Below are 9,451 nucleotides of genomic sequence, written 5' to 3'. Positions count from 1 at the left end.
AGAGCATGCTGAATCACACCTAAGTCTAACACGGTCCGTGGACAGTAGGGGCGTGTCCGTGGGCCAAGCCCTGCAAGCGGACACACCCCAGCAGAGTAAACGTGCCCAATGTAAACACCCACGACAGAGTCCACGGAAATGTGAATAAACACAACACAACACATGCCCCACAGACTATGAACAGAAAATATATAAATGAACATGTTATATATTTTTAAATTAAATTGTAAAGATGTTTGCCCGTGAGTGCTCGTTTTGTGGGCGTGCCCGTAAGCGCCTACAGTTAGCAGTCAGTGGAAAGCATATAAGAACTAAATATGCAAAGTAAGCCAAGCAAGCAATAGCGGTAGAGATGTCAGCTGAAGAGCAGGCATTCATGGTTCGAGCCCCCACACCAATTTTATTTTTAGCAAAATAAGCACGAAACAAGTCCCTGACAAACATGTACACATATAAAATCACATTTTATGTAAAATGTAATGAAATAGTCCATTTATTTTGAAGAAAGGTGAGTAAAACAATAAAAAATGCCAGACGTGCCTATAGCTGAGCTACAGTTTAACAAGGTGAATGCATCTGCCCGTAGGTGAGCAGTGGTTTAACAGGTGTAAAATGAGTGCCCGTAGCTGAGCAGTGGTTTTAACATGCTAAACTGTGTGCCCCTTGCTGAGCTGAGCGTAATATGCATGCTGATAGCCAAATGAGGCGTAAACCAGCGCACCCTGTTTCGTGAGCTGCGCACGCGCTAACAAGCTAACCCGGCAACGTTGAGCAAGCTGTAACAAAACTGCCTTTACACAGACACCCCTAGCCTGTCTAGACAGTCATAAAATATAAAAGCAGTGGCCAGGTTCAACCAGGATACCATGCACCATAGTCAAGGTACTGAACCACTAAGCTGCCAGCTGCACTCAGAAATGCAGTAATAGCAAATATATAGGAATGAATAGAAAGTGGAGCATGACAAAGCAGGTTTTGTGAAGTGGATACAATTCCAAAATGGCCAATCACAGATAAGTGCGAAAAGCGCATATATAAGCCCCATAGGTGGGAATACACAGCATAACGATTGTAGAACTGACTTGCAGCCAGAATGTCAGGTGTAGGTGAGGGTAGTTGCTTTTGAGCACAGAGGTGGGGTGTTGAGGAGTCCAGATACATGGTCTGGCTCCTAGTCCACAATCATGAGGCCCAACTCATGCAGGGCCAGGTCCTGTGGGGAGCATATAGGGCTGAGGCGTGGGACCGGTTGGCTCATGATCTTACCAGTGCCACAGGGATTCCAAGGACTGGTGAGCAGGTCCGTCACCACCATGCGGACCTGAAGAGACGCAAGCAGGACCAATTGAACCTTTGGATCCAGGAGGCCCGGCAAATGCCCAACGCCCCACTACTGAGTAAGTTACATTTAATTATGTATGTAAGAAATTAAATTAGCTGATATTATGGAGATGTGTATTCCAATATTACTTCATTTATATTACAGCTGCAGGTGTCCGTTCTGCGAACCGACAAGCCTATGGCGATAGGCTGGTGCGGTTGCACCACCAGGCAGGTCAGTAATCCACTCCCAGTAACTGTAAAGAAATGTAAAAGTATGACAGTTAGCAAAGAGTGCAGTGTAGTCACTAAGTAATAAAATGTGCAAGTAACAGTGTAAAAGTGTTTGCAAGTATTGCTTGATTACAAAAGTGTGTCTGAAATCCAAACAGAAAAATGAAAATGTCTGAAATAAAGATGTCTGTAATATAATAGTGCACAACCTGCAGCAGGCTGAAAAGTACAGCTGCAGAAGATGAGAAACTCACATGTGTGAAATATATCCCTGTTGAAATACTGAAACATGACAGAAGTGAGACTGCTGGAAAGGATTGTAATAACTACAGGTAAAACATGTCAATAAAGCCTAGAAGTAAGTACCATCCTGAATAGTAAAATGAAAACAAGTGAGAGAGTGAGAAAGAGTTATGAATCCACCAATAAAGTAGTAATAACCGCTGTATAAAGTATACTGCAGTCAGTACAGAATGAAATGAATGTGACAAGTAGAACCAAACTTCGAAATGTGTCCAAAGTGTTGCTGCAGCTGGAATGTGTATCCCAAAATCTGGATATGTTGCTCTCAGTCTGCAATATGCAGATAGTATGATTGTCTGAAATATCAAACATCCACAGTTGTCTATAGCTATATAAAGCAAATGTAGCAGGATGATGTAGCTGAACAAAGCCAGATATGAACGTGTATGAATAACAATAAAATGTATATTGATGTAGCAGTAACAGTCCTATCACCAAAGTGAAGTAGTTATCATATAGGAAACTGTAGTTAGAACAGTAGTGTGTATATATCTGTAGCTATTAGAAATGTACAGCATATGTATTGGTATTAGATGGTGTTAATAATATTTTCTTCACCCCACCCTATAACCACATATAATCCATTCCACGTGAAAATGGTATGTGCAATCACAATTAACACCCTGGACATTTGTCCTCATGGGTCATAAATATTTGCATGTCCGTTGATGCATCTGCCCTGTTCATACATCCAAACCTGATGGCCTGTTGCCATCAATCAACCCTGCATGTTGTTGGACTGTGTATTGTTGTTCAAATTATGCATGTGTTATCCTTGCTGTTCAATGGTGTGAATATCTGGGTGTTTGGTTAATGGGAATACTAATGCATGCTGTTACAACTAATTGTGAATGGTATTGTATGTTACTAACCCAAACTGTCATGACATAATGCAAAACATAGCGACAGGGAAGGCGGGTTCCAGCGGACCCACCTGTCCCACCTCAGCTGGTGAGTGCACCTGGCACTAGTGCCCAGTCTGGACCCTCCTCCGGTGGCCCTGTGCCACCTGCAGGTGGAAGCTGCAGGGGATGGGGCCATCCCCTCTGCAAGTGTGGGAGGAGAACCACTCACCCTCCATAGCGTCCGGACTGTGGTGCGTGGGGAGATCCGGGACTCTGTTCTTGAGCCCCTCGCCAGCTTGAGGCACAGGTGGCACAACGGGCATGCCTGTTGCCCGGCCTACACAGTCCCCAGCACAGCCCCGTCCTGGGCAGTGAAGGAACAGTGGCAACTGCCCATGGGTGGGGATATCAGTTCCACTGTTGCCATCTGTGGGCTCATAGGCACTGGATATCCAAACCTCCTGTCCCGTCAATTGTGTAACCCCCCACACATGTCATACACTGCCCCTGTATGCGTCTTGTTTGTCTTGTCTGTTGACCTACCCAACCTACCTCCCCAGCTATACCGACTTCCTTCACCTGACATACCACTCTCACCTGAAAAAAAAAAAAGGGCTCTCTGTACCCACAAAAAAATTACGCCCCATACATAGCTGCCCATTCCAGACATGAAAACTATCAATTACAATTGGCTGTACAACTAGTATTATTGTTGTCCTTACACCTCTCTCAGGGGTGGAAGGTATCAAATGTCACACCAAATTACAAACATATGCACAGCTGTTGCTGATGAAGAAATGGGCAGCTATGGGCCTTACCTACATCCCTCCTGCAAAACCCAAGCTTGTTTCCCTACTGTCTTACCCTCTTTGTGACCCCTTTTTCACCACTTTCCTGTCTCCCCATTTCTTTCAAAGAAAATAGCAAGAGTAAGCGTTTAAGCGGTTGTAAGCGGGTGGTGTGCGAGAGCTGCAGTGCGCATGCGTGAGCTCCGCGCAAACCAGCGCTAACCCGGTTACAACTGCTTAAAAGTGCCTTAGTCACTTTGACAGGTCCTGTAGTCAGTTCAGAAGCAAAATAAAATCCCACTGGCAGTCCCGAACCCAGGACCTTGGAAACAGTAGTCTGCATGACTTACCACTAAGCCATGACTCTTATACAATTGTGCTAAAATAAATATATCATGTAATAGTAGGAATGAATGTAAAGGGAATATAGGATGTGTAGTACACAAAGCATGTCATTTAGAATTACTGTCAAAACTAGTGGATTTCCATAATAGTAGTGTGTGAACAGAAACAGCCATGCTAGTTGGTAGCTAGTAGGTAATAATGTCACTGTAGCACCTTGCAAGCCACACACATACTCACAGCAGGATAATCACTGCCCATACCCCACAACCTCTTACAGGAACACATCTGGACCAAGTAATAAAATATGTGGAGCAAAGGCCCAAAACCAGGGACACATTACAAATAATGTTACAACAAACGCAGACAGTTCAGAGAGTAACAGGGTCTGCATTTTGTGGGATGTTTGGAAGGGTATGAAGTCTGAAACTTGAATGTTTGTCACTATATTCTGACTTGAGCCCAGAGTGATTTGCCAGAAAAAGCTGTGCATGAGATATTGACCAAAATATGAGGCAGAAATGTGGACAACCTGCAAATATTGTACACATGAGAGGTCTGACACCACCATATTTGAATAGTTAAGAGCCTAGACATAGCAACAGTGAATGACTTACAGGGATGCCCCACAGACTCCATGTGAAATGTACAAACAGTAGGCAGAAAGGTGTAACAACACATGCAATGGTAACTATGGAGTCCTGAAAGTATTCACCACTTGCATGGCAGAATAAGTGTAGTAATACATATGCTCATGCTAACCCACAGTCACAACTGCAGCATACCAGACAATTTAATGGGTGTACCCACTGATATGTACCATTCCATGAGGCAGATAACAGATGAACCTGAGAGTCTCTGGGGCCTGCTCAGCAGCATACTCAAATACCCTAATAGATGTCAAGGCCCACACCATGGCCAGACCACACTGCATGCTGTAACACCCTAGCAGATATAGCAAGCATTCCAAGGTGTGAATGTACATGGAAAATAGGAAAGCTACAGCAGCACACTACAGTCAGGACACCTAGCAGGCATACAAGTAGTGACTATAAAGGGCAAATATTGAAGCCTTAGCAACAAAGTGCAAGCAAAAGTGAAAGGAAAGCACACACACACACACACACATTAACAGTAGTAGTAGTTGTAGGTGTCAGTGTACATACACAGTTAGTACAGGAAACTGGAGAAATGAATGGAGGAATGTTAATCTACAACACAGCTGGAAATATGAGAGAGATACCAACCTTTACACTCACAGAACATTGTCCACAGCATACCAGCATGGTCCCTGCCCTTAAAATCTGAAAGGGCTATGCCTATCTCACATACCTTTTTATAGCACTGTTCTGAAATCACAGTGAGAACTGCAATCAGTACACAACTGGCTGCATGCAATTAGCAAATGCTGGCTAACAATTGGTGCAGAGGCCATCACATGGGCATATGCAGATACCTACAAAAGTATGCTGTACTCCCAGTCCACACATGCAATACTTTCATTGCACCCTGAGGAGGACGTGAGACAGACAGAGAGAGAGACAGACAGAGAGAGAGACAGAGACAGACAGAGAAAATTGAAATTAAGCAGACACAAACAAAACTGTTCAGCAACAGCCACCTGAAAGCTGACAACTGGGAAGTGGAGCAGCAGGACAGAAAACCAGATGGCAACACAAGCAGCTGTGACAAACACAGGTAATGTAAAGTAATACTATAAAGGTCTACATACTGTGAACCCTCCATATGTGTCATTGGTCTGTATCCATATGTATATGAAGATGTGTAAAGGGCAGGGGACATACAGCAACTATCAGTGAAGGCTGTACATACATTTGTATGTGAGAGCATCTATGTGCACATATCAATGTAGGTTGACTGTAGGTTGTAGTGCAATGTACAAAGTAGGTTTCACAGTTATATGTATGTGTTTGCTTGGTATCGATACAGTGTGTGTATTATACAATTTATGAGTGACAAACATGTTGATATACCTGTCTATCATATGTATGCGTGTGTATGACGAGATATATATGTATATATATATATATATATATATATATGTATGTATATATATATATATATATATATATATATATATATATATATATATATATATATATATATATATATATACACACATATATATATATATATATATATATATATATATGTACATATTTATACATACATAGAGAGAAGATGTAAGGAATACATCGACAGATGTGAATAGATAGGAATAACGGCATATATATATATGCAACCACAGACACCGATATATGCGAATATATACAGAGACAGACAGGTCCGTATACAAATTATGACCATATGGCGGGCCTCAACGCACCATACACCCTCTGTCACTCTCGCCTCTCTGTCACACCCCTCACCATATCTATAAATATAGCATATTATATATACAGACACATATGCTGCCACCATATATATATATATATACCTATACATATAGATATATCTATATATATATATAGAGAGAGATGTATATATATATTCTAGTGAGGCACATGTGTACAGATGTATTGCAACAGGTGCCTGGTGACAAAGGCATGGAGTGAACACCAGTGTCAAAACCGGAGTACCATACCCCATTTCAAATCACCTACACCAGTAACCACCAGATATGTGATTGGCTGCCCACCACTGCATGTGTCAGGGGTGAACAGGGTCATAAATGTGTACAATAGTGGCCCCAATGATATTCACAGTGGCACACTATTCCTGGAATACCTGCACATGGTATGTGTCAGCAGACATGGTGTGTCAGCTATGGACATGTAGGTCGGTGTACCCCTCCACACCACATAATGGATGCCATGGTATGGACCTCACATGACAACTACAGATATGGAGGACACAGTGACGTACAACACTGTGACAATGCACTCAAACACATTACCAATGCACAGTGACTGACAACACCACAGAGTACACATACTACCCACATAGATCACACCCATGATAGATGTCCAACAACCATAGTAACACCTCACACCATCCACAACCTAAATGACTGCTGTGTATCGTCCATGCCACTGCAATAGAGAGCACATGTGGAGGTAAAAGTTCCTACCCACAGATAAGACATACCCTGCAATAAACCACACAGTGTTAAGAAGCAAGACTCCCCATGAGTACATGTCACACATACCCCTGCTGAATGTTAGTCAGATAGGTAATATGCCATATGAGTCACCCTGTGTAACTGTGTGACAGCAGCAGGTACCATCACACCACATGTGTCACAATGGTCAGGGTAGCAGAACAGTATGCTGCTGTAGTCCCAGGGGCAATAGCATATTGTATAGTATTGTATTGTAATGTAATGTATTGTGTTGTATTGGTATGTTGAGGTGCCTCCTTCGTGGAGTGGAACCACTGCTGCTGTGTGCCAGTGTACAGGTACATATCCTGTAGTCAGGCTAGTGTTACATAGCACTTCTATATGTGTGTTTAGCTCCTGTCAGAGTTTATGTAGCATGCAACTGGGGATACCATCAGGTCCCATTCATGTTGTGTATTCTGCTTTCATGAGGCGGCTCTCACCTGGACATCTGTGATGACAGGGAGGTTACAGTCAGCTGGGATAACTATGTCTTATTTTGGGTGAGAGGGCGGGGTGACACCTGCACTGAACCTGTCTGCCACAATGTTGTCAATATCTGTGGTTTCAGTGAAATATTTGTTGTTGTGTACTAACTATGGGCATAGAGGATGGATTCTGACCAGGTTGCTAACATAACTGAAGAAGGCCTTCTGGTTATCTGTAGTGTCCTCTTGATTTCCCTCTCAAAGTTGCCCATGGATGTTTGTATGATGGAAAATAGATCCTTACTAGTGCTGCTCAGACATGCCTTCCCTTTATGGAATTATGCTCTGTCTTGCAGTAGCTTCCATCTTCTGTAATACAATCTGTCTATGGCTGGGGTCCACCAGACAGGATGCTGTCCCTTTGTGGAGAGTGTCTTGGTCATATATGGGATTGCATGATCCATGCATTCTCGGAGATGTCTGTAGAAAGCATTTGTGTAGGGGTCAGCATTGTGGGTTGTATCTGCCACTGGCCCAGTGGGCTGAAAGGATACCATGTCACTGTTACAAAGTGTAAAGTTTGCATCTGCAATGTTATTCACTATAGTCATTTGTGCTGGTGGTGAAGGTGGGATATGTATGTCCAGGGCAATTAGTTTGTGGTCAGCTCACAGTAGTTGATGATGTAGGCCATACAGTACCTAGATACAAACCCCCAGAGTTAGGAGGTGCTCTGGACCTGAATCAGTGTTCTGACTGCTGGGGTTTGGTAGTATGTCGTATGGAGTGTGCCAGGTACTGTTGCACAGTTGCTGGCTGAGCACTGATACCTGGTCATTTACGTGTATCCCCCAATAGACAGACAGATGCTATATGTGAGATATGTTGTATCATAATGTCGAGTAGCATGTGTAGTATGTGTGCCAAATTCTGCTGACATATATTGCTGATATCAGGTTATTTTCTTTTCAGGTACATGGCTCACCGGAATCCCTACTCCGCAGCTGAGGATGAGGAGATACACCAGACCCTGGTATGGGATTATGCAATACTCTTTTCCCGCACCAGCCAGAATCAGCAGGAGAGGGCTGCACTGTGGCAAGACCTGGTCCGTTGGGTAAATGACATAGGCAGGCATAATAGGACATATGAGCAGCGACATCACTGCAGTGATTTAATCAGAAATGTCCATCAGCGTCGTCAGATATCCACAGGCAACAGACAGGTGGTGGGGTGGCTACACATCCCCACTCACCAGACTGGAGGGACTACTCATGGGTGTAGTGGCTCCAGTCCGCCAGCAACAACAACAGCAGCAGACATGCATTATGATGGAGGCTGGAGCCAGCAACAAGACAGTGGCGTGCAGGTAATATGCCATATGTATAGTTGACTGTTGTGTACACTGGTAGTTAATGCATGTGTGAGGTGTGTCCTTGGTTTGTAGCTGTCACCATAGTATTTAATGTGCAAGTGTGATATCCTCAATATTAGCAGCTGACCTGTGAAAGGCGACTGTTGTACTACTGACCTGTATCATACTCAGTAACAATGGCACAGTTGTGCCCTCTGACATTAGTTTCTTCACGTCTGCAGGTCCCTCTGTAACAGCAATGCAGCCTATCCATGCTGGTGAGTGTGTGTTAACAATACCTGTAATAGTCTTGATAGTAATAGTAATATTAGGCTCACTTAGTAGTGCTCTTTGTATGCATGTAGGTGTGTCTGTGTGTTGATATCACGTATGAGTACTGTACAATTGTGTGAAACTGTGTGCATGTGTGCATGTGTGCATGTGTGCACGTGTGCATGTGTGCATGTGTGCATGTTGCCTGTGCATGCATGTGTGCATGTGTGCACCTGTGCATGTGCGCATGTGTGCATGTGCATGTGTGCACCTGTGCATGTGCACCTGTGCATGCATGTGCATGTGTGCACCTGTGCATGTGTGCACATGTGCATGTGCTGCTGCATGTGTGCATGTGTGCTGTGCATGTGCACATGTGTGCATGCATGCATGTGTGCATGTGTGCACCTGTGCATGTGCATGTGTGCTGCATGCATGTGCAT

This window comes from Protopterus annectens, chromosome 14.part0 (genome assembly GCF_019279795.1).
Source record: "Protopterus annectens isolate FY-2018-M chromosome 14.part0, PAN1.0, whole genome shotgun sequence".
NCBI lineage: Eukaryota > Metazoa > Chordata > Ceratodontiformes > Protopteridae > Protopterus > Protopterus annectens.
Note: the sequence above shows the minus strand (reverse complement) of the source record.